Source organism: Odocoileus virginianus, chromosome 29, assembly GCF_023699985.2.
Source record: "Odocoileus virginianus isolate 20LAN1187 ecotype Illinois chromosome 29, Ovbor_1.2, whole genome shotgun sequence".
NCBI lineage: Eukaryota > Metazoa > Chordata > Mammalia > Artiodactyla > Cervidae > Odocoileus > Odocoileus virginianus.
In genome coordinates, this window is record NC_069702.1 from 8,493,639 (window position 1) to 8,518,224 (window position 24,586).

A 24,586-nucleotide genomic window follows, 5' to 3' on the forward strand; every position below is an offset into this window, starting at 1 on the left:
AGGAACTGAAATCATGGCATCTGGTCCCATCACTTCATCACAAATAGACGGGAACAAATGGAGTCTGTGACAGATTTTATTTTCTTGGCCTCCAGAATTACTGTGGATGGTGACTGCAGCTATGAAATGAAAGACACTTGCTCTTTGAAGAAAAGCTATGACAAATCTAGAGACCATATTAAAAAGCAGAGACATCAGTCTGCTGACAGAAGTCCTTATAGTCAAACCTATGTTTTTTCCAGTAGTCATGTATGGTTGTGAGAGTTGGACCATAAAGAAGGCTGAGCACTGGGACTTCCCTGCTGGCCCAGTGGTTAAGACTCTGAGCTCCCAATGCAGGGGGCCCAGGTTCGATCCCTGGTCAGGGAACTAGATCCCACATGCTGCAACTAAGACCTGGTGCAGCCAAATAAATGAATAAATATTAAAAAAAAAAAAAAGAAGGCTGAGCACTGAAGAGTTGATGCTTTTGAATTGTGTTGCTGTATTAGACACTTGAGAGTCCCTTGGTCAGCAAGGAGATCAAACCAGTCAATCCTAAAGGGAATCAGTCTTGAATATTCATTGGAAGGACTGATGCTAAAGCTCCAATACTTTGGCCACGTGATGCAAAGAGCTTACTCAGTGAAAAAGACCCTGATGCTGGGAAAGATTGAGGGCAGAAGAAGGAGGCAAAAGAGGATGAGATGCTTGGATGGCATCACCAACTCAACGGACATGAGTGCGTAAACTCCAAGAGGTAGTGAAGGACACGAAAGTCTGGCATGCTGCGTGCGGTTCATGGGGTCAGAAAGAGTTGGGCATGACTGAGCAACTCAACAATAGGAATATAGACATCTGCCTATACTGTATTTGATGTGTAGATCTGGCAACATGTAGAATGTCTCTTGACTATTTCTAGTTTCTCAGTGAAATGGGGAAGCACAGTCCTGGTGGTTTAAATTCTTTTCCCCTAACAAAATATATTGAAATCTTGACCTCCAGAATCTGTGAGTATGACCTTATTTGAAAATACAGTCTTTGCAGATGTAAGCAAATTAAGATGAGTTTACTTGATTAGCATTATCTGTAAATCCAATGACTGGTATCCTTACAAGGACAGAGAAATTTGGACAGAGACAGAGACACTTAGGGAGGAAAGTCATGTAAAGATAGAGTCAGAGATTGGAGTCAGGATGCTACAAGCTTTCCCAAGGTTTGCTAGTAACCATAACAGGCCAAGAGCGGCAAGAAAGGATTCTTCCTAAGAGCCTTCAGAGGGAGCTTGGTCCTGCCAATACTTTGATTTATGATTTCTTGCCTCTGAACTCCAAGAGAATTCTTTTCTATTATCTTAAGCCACCTATTTTGTGGTGGTTTGGTTCCAGCAGTCCTTGGAAACTGATATCAGTTTTCAGCTGTGAGTGAGAATAGGGGAAGGCTTGATGTTTTGATTTCTCATGGATTTTTTAAAAACTTTTCTTTCTTTGACCTAAGACTTCACATGATGTCAAGCTTCCTTGACGTTTTCACTGGCTGGTGCGTAGAATGTTACTAGGCCAGTTTTTAATGGACAGGGCATGTCTCCAAGGCTACAGTCTTGGTGGTAGTTTTCTCACCTTTTTGTGATTCCCAGCATGTGACTTCTTGCAGGTAGGATTTAGAAAAGCTGATTGCCACACTCAGAAGTGATTGACCCTTCTCCTCCCAATGGGCCTCTGTTGAATTAGTTTATGATTATTTGTCTTTTTAACATTCTTATAAAAATTTTTAACAAACAGGGAAGGTAAACACCTATATACTCACTGTCTAGCGGAAAAATTTGACAGAATTTTTCTGAAAAGAGCCAGATAGTAAATATCTTAGGCTTGGCAAGACATACAGCATCTGTCACAAACTATTGAACTGTCCCGTTGTGGTGCTTTTCCAGCCATGAACAGTTTATGAATGAATGAGTATGACTGTGCTTTATTTATAGACACTAAAATTTGAATTTTGTATTTATGTCAGAAATTATTCTTTTCATTTATTTTCAGCTTTTTTCAAAATATGAAAACTGTTCTTAGCTCATGGGCCCTAAGAACAGGTGGCAGATCAGTTTTAACCCACATGCCATATGTGGTTTATTGACCCTGATCTGGGGTTTGCAATGAATATTCTGTTTTGTTTGCTTGATCACATATCTGTCCATCCCTCTGTCAGTCTAGCAGTTCATCTGTATTTCGATGCATTCAAAATTAGTTGTAGATAGTACCTTTTATATCTAAACTTTCATTATACATATCATTACTTAGAGGTCAAGTTTGGGGGAAGTGTGGTAAAATTTTCTTACAGTGAAATGAAAAAAATCTTAATTGTAGCGTGTGTTGACTTTGTCAGGTCATGCCCCTGCATAACCTTTATCCTGATAAAAATATTGAACACTGTCATCCCAGACGAGCCCCAGCCTTCCTCCCTGCCCTCCAGACCCTGCTGTAGCCATTGCTGCAAGTACAAAGCTGAAGCCTGGGGTCAGCAGCCGCTGTTGCCGCTGCCGCACCTACACTGCCATAGTGGGAAGACAGTGGTGATGACAAGAGTGGGATGCTTGCATTTGTTTTCATTGGCCTTCGTTTCCAATATTGGCTGTTTTCTTGAGGGTTAACAGCTCTGTGTCCTCCCATTCATGCTCTTGATTTGTTAAGATCTGTAGACTCTTGCTTGCTTGTATTTAAATATGAAGGTAAAACTGAGTAGTATTAGTAGCTGATTGGTAGCTGATTTGTGGGCTTCCCTGGTGGCTCAGAGGGTAAAGAATCTGCCTGCAGTGCGGGAGACCTGGGCTCAATCCTGGGGTTGGAAGATCCCCGGAGGAGGAAATGGCAGCCCACTCCAGTATTCTTGCCTGGAGAATCCCATGGACAGAGGAGCCTGGCGGATGGATTGTAGCCCGCCAGACTCCTCTGTCCATGGAATCGCAAAGAGTTGGACACGACTGAGCGACTAATCTCACACACAGTAGCTGATCTAGGTTTTAAAATTCATGATGAAGGTCATTACTGGATTTTCTTAGTAGTTCTTATCTTGAAGGTGAGGACAACCTTCAGGCTTTGCAATATATTTCACCCTGACTTTAGAGTATTGGTAGTATATTGACCCAGTACTCTTGCCTGGAAAATCCCATGGATGGAGCCTGGGAGGCTGCAGTCCATGGGGTCGCTAAGAGTCGGAGACGACTGAGTGACTTCAGTTTCACTTTTCACTTTCATGCGCTGGAGAAGGAAATGGCACCCCACTCCAGTATTCTTGCCTGGAGAATCCCAGGGACGGGGGAGCCTGGTGGGCTGTCATCTATGGGGATGCACAGAGTCGGACACGACTGAAGCGACTTGGCAGCAGCAGCAGTATATTGACAGTCAGGCTTCTAACTATAGACAGGCAATATCAGAGACCCCTGTCCACTGTAGATGTTAGGAATTATCTTGGACTGACTTAGAAGAGTTTACCACTCTGTACCAACTGTTCTTCCTTTCTCTCTTTATACCTTGTGCCAGTTTAAGGTTATGTGGGTGTACTGCTGTTTCTCTGGTGGCATTGTACTAGGTCAGCTTGGCTAAACTGGAAATACATTTCCAAAATTTCCTTTCCTGTACTGGTCAGTTAGCACTGGTTACAAAAGACATTTTGTGGAAAAGCTGTGAGAGAGAAGTGAAGTGGCAGGCATGCTCTGTGGCTCTCTGAGGGTCAGTGCCGTGCACCAGCTTTCACACGGTGTCACTGGTTTGCTCGCTGGTAGGTGTGGGATGGCAGGGGTACTGGTAGCTCCTGCAGCACCTGTCAGGTTCCCCCTTCAGCATCTCTGAGTGCTTGCCCTGCGTCTGCAGCTCCCTGGAGAAGGGTGTGCGTTTCTCCTTTTGGTCACCCTTGGAGTCAGGCTTGGGTTGGTGAGGGACACATGCGAGTTCAGTTTGTCATTACTGTCGTCCTCACAGGTTCCAGTTTGTTCTTGCAGACTGCATTTCTCCTTATCAGTTCCGCTTATCCTGGCAGGTTCCAGTTTGTCCTTGCTCTTTATCCAGTTCCCTTCCTGAGTGCTGGTCTGGCGGACCTACAGCATTGTGACGTCAGGCTCAAGACTGGACGTCAGCCTGTACCTGTTGCTCAGCAGCTCCCACAATTTTGCAGTCTGACCACTGTAATAAATCTTTCTTCTCATCATCTATACTGTTCTGCCTCATTGATTGAACCCTAATTGATACACCTTGCCTATTCTAGGGTTCACAAATTTTTAGTATTAGATCCCATATTTGGAGAGTTATTTCTACCAGTTTATCTTCCAGAAAATTTTCTGTTTCTCTTCTATTCTTGGCACCTTTTCTTTATTTTTTGTTTCTAATGCTACTGTGTATTCTCATTTGTAATACTTCTTCAGTGTATCAGTGGCATTTCAAACCTTTGGTAGTTTGGATTTAAAAATCCTTATCATGCTTAAGTATTAGTTTTAAAAATGTTTAAACAGTTGTAACAGTCTTTTAAAAAGCAGCTGAAGTCTTTTTACCATAAAGACCCACTTAAAACAGTGAGCTGGGAGTATACCAAAAACCCAAAGAAGTTTTTGCATAGAGTGAGACAGAAGTGTTAGTTTAAATCAGCACGATGGCAGAGGCACAGTGAGAGGTGTTTGACACCCAACCTTGAGGCCTGTTTTCCATTATGCTCTAGACATGTAATATGATGGGATCGATTATGATGTAAGGTCTTTACATTTTTCTTTTTGGCAACTTTAAAGTTTGATCACCTATTTCAGTGACACTTGATTCTTCATTGGAGTCGATATGTGTATCTTTTGTTTTCAAGATGTTTCTTTATTATCAGTATATTTTTTATTTTTGAGGTTGATGTTTTTTGTTGGCAGTAGACAGAATTATTTAACCGTTCAGGTTAATTGATGCCACGTTGGCCCCAATTGAGATTTTATTATAATGTTTTGTTTTTTTCTGAGACATGTATAAAGGACTATGAAATAAATAATTGTTGAATGAATTTTGCCAAATGGAGACATTCAAAAATATTATTACATTTTAATAAATATGTTATTAAATATTGGTGAAATAATTTTGTAAAGTATAAGATTATCCTTGATATGGTTTTTAAAAAACACTTATTTCCATGTATTTATGTCTCATATTCAAGTATTAGCACACTGAATTATTTAAAATTTATCACTTGTGTAATGTTAAGACTTGACTTAAAATTGAATACCAAAAATTGTTGTATAGTTTTAGTTTCTTCTTTATTCCTACTTCTTCCCTACCCCTGCCATGTATATAGAGAGTTGTAATTGGATATGCTAATATATAGAAACTGTGAACTGAATTCTTAGTCAGTGGAGATGAATGTTTTCTGGGCTTGCACTTAAACTCACTGTTTCCCTCAGAGTTTTTTTTTTTAACCTTTGAAGATTACTGACAGCTACTCTATATTTTAATAAGAAGTGGTGAAAACTGATGAAGTTCTATGTTTAGTCGTAGGTTCAGGAATGATGTTTTCCTCTTTTGAAACATTTTTTGTTAGGAATTATCTGTACTTGTGATTTTTCTTAAATAGTTCCTTTTATTTTAAGAGGAAGAATTTTTTAAAATCCAATGTCTTATTATTTATTATTTCTTGGCTTATTGACATATCAGGCTAGCACCATCTTCTGAGAGTTTGTTACATTACAGTTTAATACTAAAGTTTAAAGAGATATTTTATAATTAAGAAAATGCTTTCAGTTTTTGTGAGAATTTAAGAATTTTTTCTATAATCAGTTTGGTTAAAATGTGTTTTGATGATCATGGAAACATAACTACCTGTTAGAATTTGACTTTGTTCTACTATTGTGAGCCATTCAGTTTCCTCTTAGGTTATGTTCATTCGGTCATCCATCATTAATGAGTGCCTTTGACATTCTCAGTGCAGTGGTAGTGCAGTCGGTACGATAGTGCTGTCGCGGCACGGTGACCTTGGCGTACAGGCGCACAGCGGACTCTTGAGGGACACTCAGGAGTGCCGTACGGAGAAGGCCAGGAACCAGCAGGCCAGGAACAAGTGAAAGAATGAATAAAGCCTCCGAAGCTAGGGTGTAGTCTGAAATATTACGGGAAATTCACAGCATTTTGTTGTAGCTGTAGCCTAGGGTGTAAGGCAGGAAGAGCTGAGAAACGGAGACTGCATTGTAACGAGTTTGGATTTTCCCCTAAGAGCTGTAGAAAGCCCCTCAGGGATTTGAAGCAGAAGGATGACTTGAGCGGCGGTGTCGAGCGAGGGTCAGCAAACTGCAGCCTGTGCCGCTTTTTCCTGTGGCCAACTACCTGAGAATGGGTTTACATCTTTAAATGGCTGGAAGAGAATCAAAAGAAGGGTAATATTTTCTGATACCTGAAAATTATATGAAAATCAAATTTTAGTGTCCATAAATAGTTTTATTGGAACAGAGCCACACTCATCTGTTTACATCTTGTCTGTGCCTGCTTTTTCACCACAGCGGCGGAGTGGAGTAGCTGCTGTAAAGAGCATGTGACCTGCAAAGCCTGGAATATTTACTGTCTGGCCCTTTATAGAGAATGTTTGCCAACACCTGGTCTAAATACACCAATTAAACTATAGAGATAGTCAGAATGGGTAGAAAAGCAAGACCCAGCCATATCCTGTCTATAAGAAACCGACTTTATATATGAAGATTCAGATAGGTTAAAAATGAAAGGATGAGAAAAGATAAGTTCTATAAACCCTAATCAAAAGAAAGTTGAAGTAGTTTTGTTAATAGCAGAAACAAGGAATTTAGCAGGGATAAAGAAGAGTATTACAATAATGATCAAAGGGTCAATTCAATAAAAAGCCATCACGATCCTAAACATATATAAAGCCACGGACAGAAAGAAATTGATTGAGCAGAGAAGAGTAATAGATCTACCGTTGCAGCTGAGACTTCAATGCTTCTCTCACTACTGATAGGGCAGGTAGAAAATAATTAGTTATGGATGTAGAGACGTGAACATCATGTGAACATCAATCAGCCAGATCTAACTGACGTTTACAATACATTTACTCTGACAACAGCAGAATACACGTTGCTTTCAGTTGTATATGAAACAAGGCTGTATTATGCCCTATAAAAACAAATTGAAAAGAATTGAATATATTCTCTGACAGTAATGGAATTAAATTAGGAACCAATCACATAAAGATATTTGTAATATCTCCAGTTATTTGGAAATTAAACAACTCACTTCTAAATAACCTATGAATCAATGAGGAAGTCATAGAAAATTAAATATTTTGAATTGAATAAAAATGAAAGCACTGCATATAAAAATTTGTGGGATGCAGCTGAAGTACTTGTTTAGAGCGAAATGTTTAGTGTTACTGAATGCTTACATTTGAAAAAAAAAAATTCCTCAAAGTCCGTAACCCAAGCTTTCATCTCAAGAAAATAGAAAATGAAGGGCAAACTAAATCTAAAGCAAACAGAAGAAAGGAAAATGTAAAGTTAAAACCAGAAATAAAAGACAGTAAAGAAATCAATGAAATCAAAAGATCCTTTGAAAAGATTGATAAAATTGGATAAACCTTACAGTATCAGGAATGAAAGAAGAGAATTTGTCATAAATTCTGTGGATATTAAAAGGAGAATGGGGAATATACTGAGAAATTTTATTTCTACAAACAACAAATTAAATGAGCAAATTCCTTTAAAGATATACAGATAGCTAACAAACACATGAAAAGATGGTCAACATCACTCATTATGAGAGAAATGCAAATCAAAACCTCAATGAGGTACATTACACACCAGTCAGAATGGCTGCTATCCAAAAGTCTACAAGCAATAAATGCTGGAGAGGGTGTGGAGAAAAGGGAACCCTCTTACACTGTTGGTGGGAATGCAAACTAGTACAGTCACTATGGAGAACAGTGTGGAGATTCCTTAAAAAACAGGAAATAGAACTGCCATATGACCCAGCAATCCCACTCCTGGGCATACACACCGAGGAAACCAGATCTGAAAGAGACACATGCACCCCAATGTTCATCGCAGCACTGTTTATCATAGCCAGGACATGGAAGCAACCTAGATGCCCACCAGCAGATGAATGGATAAGGAAGATGTGGTACATATACACTATGGAATATTACTCAGCCATTAAAAAGAATTCATTTGAATCAGTTCTAATGAGATGGATGAAACTGGAGCCCATTATATGGAGTGAAGTAAGCCAGAAAGATAAAGACCAATACAGTATACTAATGCATATATATGGAATTTAAAAAGATGGTAACGATAACCCTATATGCAAAACAGAAAAAGAGACACAGATGTACAGAACAGACTTCTCTGTGGGAGAAGGCGAGGGTGGGATGTTCAGAGAGAACAGCATTGAAACAAGTATACTATCAAGGGTGAAACATCACCAGCCCAGGTTGGATGCATGAGACAAGTGCTTAGGGCTGGTGCACTGGGAAGACCCAGAGGGATGGGATGGAGAGGGAGGCAGGAGGGGGGATCGGGATGGGGAATACATGTAAATCCATGGCCGATTCATGTCAATGTATGGCAAAAACCACTACAATATTGTAAAGTAATTAGCCTCCAACTAATAAAAATAAATGGAAAAAAAAGATATAAATTACCAGAGTTTACTCAAGAAGAAATAGATAACCTGAATATTATGATATTTATGAAAAACAAAATGAAACTGAATCCATAATTTAAAATGTTCCTACAAAGAAAGCTACAGGCCCAGATGGTTTTACTGGTGAATTCTGCCAAACACACATAGAAGAAATAATACCAATTGTATGTAAACCCTTTCAGAATACCAAAGAGGATGGAATGCTTCTGAACTCATTCTGTGACAGCAGTGCTAACCTGATAAGCCCAGGAGAAGACAAAGTGACTGCAGAGTAATATCCTCATGAAGACAGACATAGAAAATTCTTAACAAAATATTAATGAATTGAATTTAGCAGTATATAAAAAGGATACTACATCATGACAGAGTGGTATTTATCATAGAAATACAAGGCTATTTTAGCATTCAGAATCAATCAATATAATTTACTATATCAATAGGCTTAAGAAGAAAAGGCATATAATGATCTCAATAAATGCATAAAAAGCATTTGATGAAATTTAACATCCATTCATGGTATTAAAAAAAGATGAGCAAACTAGGCATGAGGATTGACTTCTTCAGCCTGATAAATAGCATCTATGAAAAACCTACAGTTTACATCATACTTGATAGCAAATGAGTGAATTCTTTCCTACTAAGACCAGGTACAAGGCAAGGATTTTCACTTTCACTGTTCATCATATTCAACATCCTTCTTGAAGTCCTAGCTATTGTAAAACAGTAAGAAAAAAAATATATGACATACAGATTAAAAAGGAAGAAATAAAACTGCAAAATTATCAGATGATATGAATAACTACTTCAGAAATCCCTGTGTTGAGAAAAGTATACATTTTAATATAAGGTGTAGATATAAGACCCAGATAAAAGATAACTCCTGTGTTCAAGGATACAAAGACTCAATATTATAAAACTAACATTTCATCTCAAATTGGTTTACTGATTCAGCATAATTTTAAAACCCAATGCTATTTATGTGTGGTATTTAAACTAAATGACTCTAATATGTATATGGGTGGAAAAAAGGGCCAAGGATAGTTAATATGTTCCTGAATTACAAAGTGAGGACCCTTTGCTATGTTGTGATAAAAATTTTTATAAACAGCTTGTAGTAAATACATTGAGGAATTCACTCAAGAAAATAGACTGGAAATGCTAGAAACAAACTCTCATATAAAGAGAACTTTGATATCATAATGGAAGTGATATTGAAGATCTTCTGAAAGGATTTATTGTTCAGTCGCTAAGTCATGTCTGACTCTTTGTGACCCGATAAACTGCACCACACCAGACTTCCCTTCACTGTCTCCCAGAGTCTGCTCAAACTCATGTGCATTGAGTTGGTGCCATCTAACCATCTCATCCTTTGTCACTCCAATCTCCTCCTGCCCTCAATCTTTCCCAGCATCAGGGTCTTTTCCAATGAGTTGGCTCTTGGCACTGGCTGGCCAAAGTATTGGGGCTTCAGCATCAGTCCTTCCAGTGAATATTCAGTCAATCCTTTAGGATTGACTAGTTCGATCATTTAAAAGGTTGATATGTTTAATAAGTAGTCCTGGAATAGTTTGTTTTTATGGAGAAAAAGAAAACTGTGCCTATATTACTCTTATACACAGTTCCAAACAGGTTAAAGACTGTAATATAAATCTCACAACTTTTTTAGAAGAAAAAAATGAAAGAATATCTTTCATACCTTGGGATGTGGAAAGATTTTTTGCAAAATTTAAATGTTGAATATATTAACCACATAAGATAAACATGTTTGTTTCTATCAAGTGACACATTAAATAATTCAAAAAGATCACAAACTGGGACAAGGTATGTGTACCCCAAATAACTGAAAAAAAGATTAATATACTTTTGCAAATCTATAAGAAAGACAGCTTAGTAGAAAAAGGGACATAAAATATGAGGAGAAATTCCCTAGGAAAAATAAGCCCAAAGACATTTGAAAATAATCACTAATCAAAGAAATGCAAAATAAGACTACAGGTAAGTAATAAAGTGTGTATGTGTGTGTGTGTTAAGTCACTCAGTCATGTCTGACTCTTTTGCGACCCCATGCACCCCTGCCAGGCTGCTCTGTCCATGGGATTCTCTAGACAAGAATACTGGAGTGGGTTATCATTCCCTTCTCCGGGGGATCTTCCTGACCCAGGGATTGAACCTGGGTTTCTTGCATTGCAGCCAGATTCTTTACCTTTTGTGCCACCAGGGAAGCCCCATAAGTAATAACGTACACATCAAAAAACCTAAGAAGTGACAGAAACATAATAGAATCTGCAGGAATTCATGTTCATTGCTGGGTGGATTGTAAATTGATACAATGACTTTGAAAATAATTTGCCATTATTCTGTAAAGTTGAACATTCATAGACCCTAGGATTCAACAGTTTTATATCTTAAACAGACTGCTATACATATGTATCATGTGTCATGCTGCTTCACTGTCGATAATAGCTAATAATTGGAAGCAATTTGAGTGTCCACTTGGAGAAAAGATATATAAATTGTGGTATGTTCATACAAAGATATGTTATATGGCAATGAAAGTGAATGAAGTATTCCACTTGGGATAACATGAATGAAACAGCGTCATGGGGAAAACAACAGTTGTAGAAGATTGTCCTGCCTGAGGAGAAAGCTGAGTTAAGAATGCAGACTCTGGAGATGGAGTGCAAGGGCCTTGAGTTCTGGCTCCTCTCCTTCCTGGAAATGTGTCCTTATATAAGTCATTTATCCTCTCTATGTGTTATTTTCTCATCTGTCAGCTAGTGGTTATCGTGAGGATTAAATAATATGTGTAATGTGCCTGTAAATCACTTTGGTGCTATATAAATGTTAACTATTCTTATTACTCTGGATTCTGTTGCTATTGGGCAGTTTTGTCTTTACTCTTTACTTTTTGTTGTGATTTTAAGTCATGTTTTATCATTCCCCCTCTCCCAGTGGATCTTAATACATGGTCATTGAGGGCAGTTAGAAAAGAGAGGAAAATATAAAAAATAATTAAATAACCATAGTATAATTGCCAGTTGAAGCAGTTCTTATATTGCCTCTGATTCTTGTAAGATACCAGGCTATACTGGTATCTAGGAAAGACAAATACATTTCTTTTTTTTTTCTTCATGCAAAAAAAGAAGTGCATTTTTTTTTTTTTTTAATGAAAGACATAAGTGAACTGGACCTTGCTTTACTATTTAGCTATCATGTTGATCTTTGCAAATAAACCTATGTAATACTGGCCAGTATAAGATTCTGCAGTAAGAATTCCTATGGAGACTGCCTGAAACATGACTCAAAATAAGAAGAGTCAATAGGCAATAAAAGTTATAAACCGTCACAAATACAGAAAGAGTTGCTTACTCCATAATGTTATGTTCCCATTTAGACCTATTATTACATTTTAACCTGAAGTCAGAGGAGAGGTGGTTATCCATTACCCATTACCAGAGAGAATTTAGATAGTTCAGTTAATTATACTAAATAAGTTGAAATAATATGAATTTTTACATACTCTCCTTCCTGCCCTCTCGATTCTGCCTGCTGTTAGTGTTATTCTGGTGACTCTACAGAGTAAATTGTATTTATCATTATCCCCTAAGAATCCTTGTAGGTCTGGTTGTAGATATGTATGTGACTATACAACAGAAATACAATGCAAAGTAATTAGGCAAATCTTATAGCAATATAGAGAATATAAAAATATTAGAGAATTACTAGAATCAAAAGTAATTAACAACTGAAGGATCTGGAGGAGTCAGGTAATAAATAATTGAAGAGAAAATCCACAAGATTCATGACGTATATAGAGAGGTTGAAAGAGTATGATTTGATAACTAAGGGACTAAAGAAGTCCTTGGGAAAATTGTGAAAACCATGAATATTTTTGCAGCAGCGACCCTTCTTTATGATAATATGAAAAATTCAGTTTGAAGAGAAGATTGTCAGTGTAATTTTATTAGACTTTTTAATATAATGATATATACATACAGAAAAGTACATAAAATATATGTGTAGTTTAAAGAATAGCTGTTCCTGGGTCATGAAGTAGAGCATTGCAAGCATCCCAGAGGCCAACCAGGTGCCTTTATCAGTCCTTTCTCTTCCTTCAGAGTTAACTACTATCCTTTGTCCTAACGTTTTCCGTGCTGTTCTTCTTAGTTTCATCGTCTGTGTACTCTTCACTGATAGCTAATTTTGTCATTTTAAAATTTCACATGAATGTTGTCATTTATGTGTATTTCTTAATGTCTTTCTGTTTTGCTCAACACATTTGTGATACTCATTATTAACTGTGGTGTGAGACTCTAGCTCGGTTTTTCAGTCCTGTATAGTATTCCTGTAAAATGGGAATACATATTAGTTTAGACACCTTTGATATTCTGTATTTGTTTTAAAAAGTCTAAAAATGTTTTGTTTTTTCTTTTTTTTAAAAAAGCCATTTGTTTATTTTCCGTCGTGCTGGGTGCTTGTTGCTCTACGGACTTTTCTCTGGCTGTGGCGAGCGGGGGCGGCTCCCTGGTTTGGGGCACAAGCGGCTTGTTGTGGAGGCTCCTGTTGTGGAGCATGGGCTCCAGGAGTCACGGCGCGTGGCCTCCGCGGCTGCGGTGCCTGGACCCCGGAGCACAGGCTGGGGAGCTGTGGGGCATGGGCTTCGGTGCGTGCAGGATCTTCTTGGATCAGGGATGGGATTGGTGTCTCCTGCCTTGGCAGGCAGGTTCTTTACCCCTGAGCCACCAGGAGAGCCCCCCAAATATTTATCTTTATTCAACGAATATTTTTGAGTGGCTGTTGAGTTCTGTGCTTTTTAAAAAAATTTGTTTTTGTTTTTAGCTGCTTTACAAAAGAACCAAGAAAGATGGCTTAAGTAATAATGAGCTTATTTTCTCAGTGTATTTGATTTCATAAAATCCTAATTTCTGTGAATCTAATGCATCATGAAAAGGAAAATCCTAACCTAAGGGAAACAAACACTGGAAAAAATACAGCAGATGTCCTTCTTATAGAAAACACACACATTAAATAGGATAAACATTATAAACAGTAGAAATGGGGAAAGGAGGGAAGAGGCATTTCACAAAGAAATTATAAAAAGTAGTATGAAGAAAAATGTTAAACTGCATTGAGGTCTTTTTTTTACTATTTATAGTAGAAATTAATTTCTTTGATGACACCTTTTTTCTTTATGTATTTGTGGAACTCAGTTTCAGGCAGTTACATTTTTTAAGAAGTTTGGTTTAAGAATCTCCAAAGTCAAATTCTCGTAATTTTTTATTTTCTTGTGTTAGCAATTCTTCTAATACAGTATGATTTACTATGTCATCACAGAAAGACAGCATTAGAGAGTGTGCATGGCAGGGTAAAATTAAACATATGCTCACAATCAAATTAATGTATTTCATCTGTCTTCAACTAATAACAATCTGTCATGTTATCTATCTGAGTAGGGGCATAAACAGTTTATTTTGTGTTTGGAGTAACTTCCTGGAGGTAGTTAATGTGACAAGTAGTTTGTTTGAATTGAGTATAACCAGATCAACACTCTAGATGTTTCCTTGATAACCTAAAAATTACTGTGAAAATCCATACAAGTGCTGTATCTGTATTTTGCTTCTTCAAGTTAGGCAGCAACATATTTTGCAATAACTTACAGAGAATATTGTTTTTGCCATTATATATGGATTAAGAAGCATAACTAGTTTATACTTTTAATGCTTTCTTTCTGTTAACAGGGAACAGACAATAATGTAATAAGTTAGCATCATACAGTACTTTCACTTTTTTAAAAAACATGAAGTAATACATTCTGGTTTGAATGAAAAAGTCATATTCATTATAGAATATGTTCTTACAGGATGTTGAACAGTGAGTATTTAGGAGAATAGAAATATCTTAGGCCAATATAAAGCAATATAGAAACTATTGTGATTTTAAAATTTTGCTTAAAGTTTTATATTATTTAGTTTGATTAGTAGCTCTGATTATTATACATTTGATATATAGTTTTTGGGCTATTTATTACATTTGGGACTGTATCTTGGGAGGCTCTTCTGTTCATTACATCAACAATCCTATAAGTAGATGCAGTGGGGATCCTGAACGTGGATGCCTGGATGCCAGTAAACAAATAGGACTAAAAAAGAGAAGTTGTCATATACTTGGCTTATTAGCATTAGTGTGTGTATATTAGAAGTCAAAATATATACATAATTTTAAGCACATGTAAATCAAATTTAATAAATTATTAAGGGTATTTTACTTGTCATGTGTGGGCTAATCATGATGGATCATTTTTAAACATTATGTAATTTCACAATTTGTATGTACAGCTGCAAGTACTTTGTAAAGGACTTTATATAATCAAGTGCTAAGGCAGAGTGTCTTACTTTGTAATGCTGATGGGATCAGTTTTATGATTTACTATTTATTATTAATGAATACTTTTAAAGTACTAATAAGCAATAACCAGGTATATAATAGTTCACATTTTTACAGTAGTGAGCGTTTGAAGTTTGATGTCTTTATTCTTTTAATTAAAACTCTGAATAAAAGCCTGTTACATGATCATCCCCAAAACTGAGGTTCCTTCTTCTTTGTAAGACACTGACTGGATTTGAACCGGATGATTTGGTTCTCTCTCGTGCTACAGATGACTAGCAATGGGACTTTGGTTCAGTCACTCTGAACCTCAGTGTCTTGTGTGTGAAGTTAGTTAATGCTTTACCTGTCTGTCAAGATTGTTACGGGGCCCCTAAGCATTCTGTAAATTTTGATATGGATTTGAGGTTCTTCAGAAGTCTCCTGAAGTTGTTTCTCTGCATCTGTTTTGCCCTTCCGGCTCCGTTCTCCTCTTAGTAGCCAGAGTAAATGTTTCCGAAATGCAAAGATCACATTGTACCCTTGCGTCCAGCCCTCCAGGGCCTTTGCTTTGCCGTGTCTGAGTGATGTCTTTGTGTTACACCACACATACCCACACGTGCTCAGTATGCTTCTGTGTTCGCCTCAGTTGTGCTCATTTTCCTCTTTTACATTGTGTCCCAGTGACAGAAACATGTTTCTCTCCCAACTTCCTCCTAACCTGGTTGGCTTATTCTCATCTTTCAGATCCAGGCCAAAGAGATCTTTCATGGCTACCTTATAAAATTGTCATAGTTGCTGTCTTGCTTCTTGTCACTCTGTTACTCTCTGTCCGCTCAACAACCCCCCCTCCCCACACACAGTTTCTGATTATAATTGTTACGTTGACTTGTTTATGTATTTGTTTACTTGTTTCAGTCTTTTTCCCTCCTAAATGTGAGAATAAGGATAGTGTCTATTTTGTTCTCTAATTTATTGCTTACACTTAGCATAATACTTGACATAATAGGTAAATGAATTGTAAGGTGTTGTTTTCTTTTAAAGAAGTACTTGAACTATTTTTTTGGTAGCCTGTGATTTTTACAACTGCATAGATAATCTGAATCTTCTTTAGGTTGACTAATATGCAGTGTAATTACTAACGACTCTGTGTATAAGTATAAACCTTGCCATCTTCTATTTTTAAAGTTATAACATGATAATGGCAACTATTTATGTATACAAGATGCCTGAACAGAGAAAACATGTCATATTCTTAAAATCTGTAGGAGTGTAACACTTATCATTTGCAATTTTCTTTTGAATAGTCTCTGAAATTAGAAACAAAATTTGTTACTGTGTAGTTAATAGAAATATTTTGAGTCCAGCAAGGGAGAGTTGAAGGTTTTCCAGTGTATATCATCACCTGTAGGATTTCCTTTCATTGCTTATATTTTTGCTCAAGTCGACTGGAATACATGAGGTAAGATAAATGAAAGTGTAGTGGTATATTTGTTATCTGCACATATATGAACCTCTTAGTATCCTATAGAAGACCCTTATGCCCCAGCCCTGCTGATTTTACCATCTCTTGGAAGCCAGGTTCTTCAGATGCTTTTGCACACATTCCTTGGTAAAGAATGTGCGTCTCTTCTGTTTCCAAGGTTGTCTGGGTAATTTTTCCTCATCCTTCAGGAGTTATCTGAAGCACCATCATCTCTTGTGAAATCTTTCTTGTTCCCCTGTGCAGTCTTAGAAGTGTTCTCTATTACTCCTGTTGTACCTTATCTTATACAGACCACTGTTGTTCTCTTGGTCTTAGAATTTCATTGTATAATATCTTTCTGCATGTGTTCCTCTTAGCCTTCCTAGCAGTTAGCACTTGGAAGGCCCTGGATAAATAGTTCATGAATAAGTAGAAGAATGACAGTAGTACTTACTATATGCCAGTTTGTAGCTCAGTCAGTAAAGAGTCTGCCTGCAATGCAGGAGACTTGGGTTCGATCCTTGGGTCAGGAAGATCCCCTGGAGAAGGAAATGGCAACCCACACCAGTATCATTGCCTGGAGAATCCCATGGACAGAGGAGCCTGGCAGGCTACAGTCCATGGGGCCGAAAAGAGTTGGACACGACTGACTGACTTTAAATTCACTTCACATACTGTGTACTTTGCTATGTACCAGTCATTGTTCTATGTGCTTTATATGTATTTAGTCATTTTATCTATTACATATTAATATTATGTGGTAGGTACTATTGTTGTTGCCGTTGCATGAGCAAACCGAGAGAGACTGGTTGTTCAAGGTTCCACAAACAGAAACAGAACCAGGCATCAAGCCCAGGCAGTTTAGCTCTGCAGACTGTATTCTTTACTACCATATCCTACATCCTTTCCAAGTAAACCGTGAATTATTGAAGAACCATAATTTCTTCTATTTTTGCCATAATGCAAACATTTGAGAAGTTCAGAAAAGTTATTTCTTTTATTGAGACTAATGTTTATATATAATCTACCACTCCAGATAGTGAAATAATAACAAAGATCATCTATTGGGATATGAAAAATATTGCTGTAATGATACTTACTTTATGATGATATTTGACATAATGTCATTTTTATCAAGACTGTGTATTGTTTATTAAACACCATTCACTTTCTGTTACTCATCAAAATCTGTTTCTGTATCCTAATATAAAGGCCACTTTATCCTGAAAGTTATCTAAATAAGTAAATTTTGAACCATCACATCAGTTTAGGGGATTAGTGTCCCATTGGAATCAGCAGGGCCAAATGAAGGATGAAAGTGACAGCTTTAGATTCAGAATTCTCATGTGTTACTTCTAAATCAAAGCTTTGTTCTTCAGTAAAACCAAAAAAAAGCACCTTAAGAATTTATCATAAAATATTTATGGTTGAAATGACATGGCTTTGATTTGCTTTAAAATAAGCTAAGAACGTGGATATGAATGAAACAAGATTGGTCATGACTTGATAATTTTTCAGATATTTTGTATCTTCCAGCAAAATGTATTAGCAAAAGGAGAACGCACTTTTGTTTTCATACTGTTTTCCATGTATGTATTACTTGAACCATTTAATGGCAGAAGAAAGAACATTTCTCCAGTGGTTTATGTTTGGTTTGTATTTGTTTCCGTGGTAACTAAAAATGTAATCGCCTTTCAATTTATAATTAAGTTTAATGTAATTTTAAACTATTTAGTGGAATATGACATAACCAGAATCTGAGACGATCGTAATGCTGGGTATAATTAGTGAGTGCTGATCTCACTAATTATAACTTCAAATTTTCATTAGTTAATAACTCAAGACCCAATATATACTCAGGAAGAGATTTATTGTTAACAAGAGTGATGAAAATCTACATTTTATATTAGTTAAGGGAATTAGTGGTAAAGAATCTGTTCAGTCCCTGAGTCGGGAAGATCCCCTGGAGAAGGAAATGGCAGCCGGTTCCAGTATTCTTGCCTGGGAAAGTCCATGGAGAGAAGAGCCTGGAGGGCTACAGTCCATGGGATTGCAAAAGAGTTGGATATGACTCAGCAACTAAACACCTCCAACCAACAGTCTGTATTAGTTAAGGTAATGCTAAATGCTATAACAGACAGTCCCTGGAGTTTCAATATCTTAACACAATAACAATTTATTTCTTACTTACATAAAGCCCAAACCCTGGTACTGCTTATCAGTGGCTCATCTCCCTTTCAGAAAACCAGACTCCTCCCATTTTTCTGAAACTGCCATTTTCAACAGATGGCTTCATAGGATACTGTGAAAAAGGAAAGTAAGGACTATCACACTAGGGGTCAAGACTGGTAGTGATCAGTTCAGTTCAGTTCAGTCACTCAGTCATGTCCGACTTTGTGACCCCATGGACTGTAGTACACCAGGCCTCCCTGTCCATCACCAACTTCTGGAGCCCACCCAAACTCATGTCCATTGAGTCAGTGATGCCATCCAACCATCTCATCCTCTGTTGTCTTCTTCTCCTCCTGCCCTCAATCTTTCCCAGCATCAGGATCTTTTCAAATGAGTCAGCTCTTTGCATCAGATGGCCAAAGTATTGGAGTTTCAGCTTCAACATCAGTCCTTCCAATGAACACCTAGGACTCATCTGCTTTGGGATGGACTGGTTGGATCTCCTTGCAGTCCAAGGGACTCTCAAGAATTTTCTCCAACACCACAGTTCAAAAGCATCAATTCTTCAGTGCTCAACTTTCTTTATAGTCCAACTCTCACATCCACTCATGACCACTGGAAAGACCGTAACCTTGACTAGATGGACCTTTGTTGGCAAAGTAATGTCTCTGCTTTTTAACATGCTGTCTAGGTTGGTCATAACTTTCCTTCCAAGGAGTAAGCATCTTTTAGTTTAATGGCTGCAGTCACCATCTGCAGTGATTTTGGAGCCCAGAAAAATAAAGTCAGCCACTGTTTCCCCATCAATTTGCCATGAATTATAGTAAAAACTGTACATATTAATTTTTCAAACAGCTTTCCAACTTCTTATCCAAATTATTATTGTTAGCCAAAGTTAATTGGCTTCTAAGATTTCCATCTCATGTACCATGTGATTTTTAAGAATATGGCAGATAGATTTAGTATCTTGATAGCTTATTTTCTTTCTTTCCATTTTAATTTCCAGGTTAAGGTGAGTGAGCTAAGGGATTTTTTTTTTTGGTGGGGGGGGCGGGGAAAGTTGGTTTTGACAGTGAAAAATTTGGATTTTCTTGTCTGTCTAACACCGTCTTGGAATTTTTTCCTCTCATTTTTTAAATCTCCGTTTATGTCAGCTACACAAGAAAGCCTTTGACATTGTAATTATTGATTTACTTCCTACATTCTTATCCTATACAGCCCTGTCCTTCACTTTCAGACCCCTGATTCTGCCCTTTCTTAACTTCTGAGATTCTTCTATTGGGTCTTCAGGAACTTACAAATAAGATATCAGTAAAATTCCTATACTCTCAACACCTTCCTTGAACTGAAGTTTTTAAACTACTTCTGTCACTTAGCTCTCCTGTAAGGACAACACTGCCATCTTCTGAAACTCTTTGAAATGTTGGCATCCCCTCCTGTATCTGCCTTATCACTAGTACTGGAGGGTGGGTAATGATCTTCTTGTTACTGCTCTTTCCAGATCATTCTTCTTCATCTTGCCTAAAAACCCTTAGACTTGACTATCAAGCTGTATGATTATACACCCTGCTACTTACATTTGTTGGCGTTATCAGCCAACCCCTGAACACTCACTACCTTGAATTCTTAAAGATGTTGGTTCATTACTATTGCTGTCCTGATTAGCAATTTTAGTTGCATACAGATTATCCTTTTAATACTTTGGTCTCTCAGTTCCTTGAATTCATCATTTGCTATAATGTTGCCACCTACCAACACTAACATAGTTTTTTTTTTAATTTATTTTTTTGTTGAAGGATAATTGCTTTACAGAATTTTGTTGTTTTGTCACACCTCAACATGAATCATCCATAGGTATACATAGTTATTCTGAAGACTTACTGTCTCCATAATATCAATTATCAGTTTCATGTGTTCCAGTTTGTCTGTTTTCTCTCGTCTTTGGTAACCCAATTCCAGTAACTTTTAAACCCACTAAAGACTTTAACATCGATTGATCTTATCAATTTTCATTTTCCTGATCCCCCTTCTTACCTAACTTAAATTCCATGTTCTTTTCAATACAATCTACTCCTTAACATTTTTTTATCTTCAATTACCTGCCCTTCTTTTCAGTAATTGTACATGATTGGGAAAACTCCAGCACTACTTAACTGCAAATCTTTATCTGCTCAGCACCTCCATCCATGCAGCTGGGTGTGCCTGGAACAACACCTACAATACACTGTTTCATTTAAAATCCAGGTTAAGCTATCTTCAAGTGATTTCTCTTTATCTTATACATCCATGTCAAATCCATTAGTACTTTCTCACTTTTTATTCCCAAAAATATGTTAAGAATCTGCCCTACTTTTTACCATCTTTCTTGGTCCCACCCTTGTCCAAACTACCATCTTCTCTTTCCTAGATTTTTACTATAATCTTCTCAGTGGCTTCTCTGCTTTACATTTAATTACAGTTTATTCCCCAGTAGCTCAGCAGTGAAGAATCCACCTGCAGTGCAGGAGATGCAGGTTTGATCCTTGGGTTGAAAAGATCCCCTGGAGAAAGAAATGGCAACCCACTCCAGTGTCCTAGCCTGAGAAATCCCACAGACAGAGGAGCCTGGTGGTCAGTCCATGGGGTCGTGAAAGAGTTGGACAGGGCTTGATGACTAAAACAACAAACAACAGTTTATTCAGCAGCCCCAGCCTTTTAAACTGTAAGTCAGAGTGCATCTTTAAAATTTTTTTTTCCTTACAAACCTTACACTAGCTTTGCACCTCTCTTTCAGTGACCTATATAGTTCCTGGCTTTTTAAACTTCATTTCCTGCCATTTCCATCTTTTGCTAACTTATCAGCCACTCTGGCCTCCTGGCTTTTCTTTGAATGTGGTGTGGTCTTCACCTTAAGGGTCTTTGACCTACCTGTTTGAAAGAGTAATTCCTCTCATGCATGCTTTATTTTTTTTCAATAAGATATATCAACATTTGCAATACTCTGTAATGTACTTGTTGGTCTGTTTCTCTGAATTAAGATGTAAGGTCATTGTTACGTATGCAGCTCTTAGGACAGCACCTAGCCGTGTCTGTGTGTGTGAGTCACTCAGTCATGTCCGACTCTTTGAGACCCCATAGACTGTAGCCCACCAGGTTCCTCTGTCCATGGGATTCTTCAGGCACGAATACTGGAGTGGGTTGCCGTTTCTTTCTCTGTGCTTAGCCATAGTAGGCACTCAAATACTCATTGAATGAGTAGAGTGAGTGATCAGCAAACTGGTTATCCATTGAAATTGTTAAGCATACTTTAAGCAGGGTATAGTATGATAGAGCTGAAAGAAAGTTGCATATTGGAATGTTAATGCCCATGTCCTTCAGTTGTTTAGATATTGGAAGGATATACACCAAAATGTTAACAGTAGCTGTCTCTAGTTAGTGACATTTTTTTATGTCCTTTTGATAATTGTTTTTCTGAATGTTTGAGAAATCTTTATGTATTAATGCTATTGGGAGATTTTTAATTCCGTATTCAAAAATAAAATACAGGAACTAGCTGTATTAAAATAAAAAAATAATAAGAGTAAGTATTTTATTAAAAAAAAAACACTGGTTCACTGAAGTAGGGTCCCCAGCCCTGGGCCATGGACTGGTACCAGTCTTTGGCCTGTTAGCAACCGGGCCCTACAGCAGGAGATGAGCAGCAAGCCGCTGAGCGAGCGAAGCTTCATCTGACTTTACAGCCATTCCCCGTTGCTCGCATTACCTCCTGTCAGATGAGCGACGGGCATTAAATTCTCATAGGAGTGAGAACCCTACTGCGCTTGAATTGGTCATGGAAAAATTGTCTTCCAAGAAACTGGTCCCTAGTGCCAAAAAGGTTGGGGACCCCTACACTGAGGATATAAGGGAAATTAAATCATAGCAGTAAGATTGTTACCACATGTATGCTAGATGAATACTGGATAATAATTTTAATGATGCTTTCAGAAATCAAAGAAATGAAAGAATTTACCAGTATCTCACTGTAGTTTCATTGTCAGAATTTATTTATTTGTGGATTATTTAGAATGAAGTACTCTAGTAACTAGGGCTTTCCTGGTGGCTTAGCAATAAAGAATCCACCTGCCAATGCAGGAGACATGGGTTTGATCCCTGGGTCAGGAAGATCCCCTGGATAAGGAAATGGCAATCCAATCCAGTATGGTTGCCTGGGTAATCCCACGGACAGAGGAGCCTGGCGGCTATAGTCCTTGGGGTTGCAAAAGAGTCAGATACAGCTTAGTGACTGAACAACAACAACACACTCTAGTAATTAAGGCCTTTTAAATTTTTCTCACTAAATTCTAACACAGCAGAGGAAAACAGTGGTCAAATTCTGCGAGGGCCTTTTCTGTTTCTGCTGTGTCATTCTCAGAATCTTGGTTATTTAAAATAACTTTTATGTTTCTTAACAGTCTTTTATATTCCCAATAGTGGTGGTAATTTTTTTAGAACCTGGATTGTATCTTTTTCCTCTTTGGTTTCTCACTGCCTACCATAGTGCTTGGTATATAATAAAATAATAAATATTTATTGAATAATTTTTTTATCAATTGATTAGTGATAATTATTAGTCTCTAATGATTATCTTTGTTAGGAAGAAACCTTTTGGCTAGTAAATCCCTCAGTGCTATATAGATAAATTTATAGTTTTATCTACGTAAATAGTTGAGGAGTTATCTGGTAGGGCAAGTGGAGAAGGGAGAGAAGAAAGAAAGGAAGAAAAGACACAACCGTGGCAGACTGTTCCGTTAGAAAAGACAAAATGCACATACATGTTGAATGACAGACTTTATTTTTTTAATTGGACAGTGATTTCACTGGGGAATTTTCCTAGTGACATGATTTGTTCTTACTCTTGTTGAATTAGGAAAGTATTCTAACTTCAATATTATGGTAAACTAGATGTTCAAATGTCAGTGCTAATAGCTTAGTATTTTAGTCGTCAACAAATTGATGCCTGTGGTATCTGGACATTTTTTGGCCTCTTCTTATAAATAAAGTCTCAGTGATGTTTAAGGAACAGCAAGTTGTGGCCAGAAAAGAAAAAAGGTGCATATTATCCAAGCTAAGCAGTATAAATGGGGCTTAGGAATCCCCCAGTAGATCAAAAATCTCCTAGAGAAAGATTTCTTGAGCTTACAAACTAAAGACCTTCAATGTAATTTCAAATAAAGCCTTTTACGTAGTATGAGAACATTTTTTAGTTGATAATCAATTGCCACTATTATGTAAGCTTACTAGATTTGCAAATTTACAAGTTTTTACAAGTCAGTTGGGTCCCTTCCTCAGGAAATCAGTTTAAGTTTTTTTTCCTATATTGACTCAAAGAGCCTAGTTGTCCTTAAATCCTGTGAATATATTTGCCTTATAATTTGACGGCATTGAATCAACACCCATATAGGGTTTGTAGTGTTGTAAAAAGAGAAACTGTTCAATAAAAGATCACATTTGAAAAAATTAGACTGTGTTGGATAAAACCAGTATTGGATATGAGTACTGTGCTTTGCTTTAAAGCACCTACCACTATTCAAGAAAATATATCCTGGCCCATTACTGCTTTCAAAATGGATACTTTTAGAATTGGAAAGCAAATGAGCTATGTCTTTGTGAAATTAAGCTGTAACTGTAAATAAAGTAAGTAGACAATGAAATATTGATAATTTTCGGCAGAAAATTAATAATGTGCTTGTGTTAACGTTAAAGTCTATAGAGATTCCAGAACTATTGTAATTAATATATTAAAGTAGTTAAACTTTCAAACCAAATATGCTGTGGTAAGTATATGTTACAATTAATCATTATGTTTAAATGCATTACACTAATGCATATTTTTGAGTATCATCAAATGTGCCTCAAACTATATAGATGATAGGAATGATAGTTTTTAGTTTTCTGGCACTTAACATGTGCTAGTCATTGTGTGTGAAAGTGA

At 37.2% G+C, this 24,586-nt stretch overlaps 1 protein-coding gene across 5 annotated transcripts in view; it reads left to right on the forward strand.

Annotated features, from left to right (window-relative positions):
- The window catches only part of RAB28 (RAB28, member RAS oncogene family), a 495,339-nt gene that overhangs the window by 52,355 nt on the left and 418,398 nt on the right, over window positions 1-24,586 (forward strand). The window lies entirely within an intron of this gene.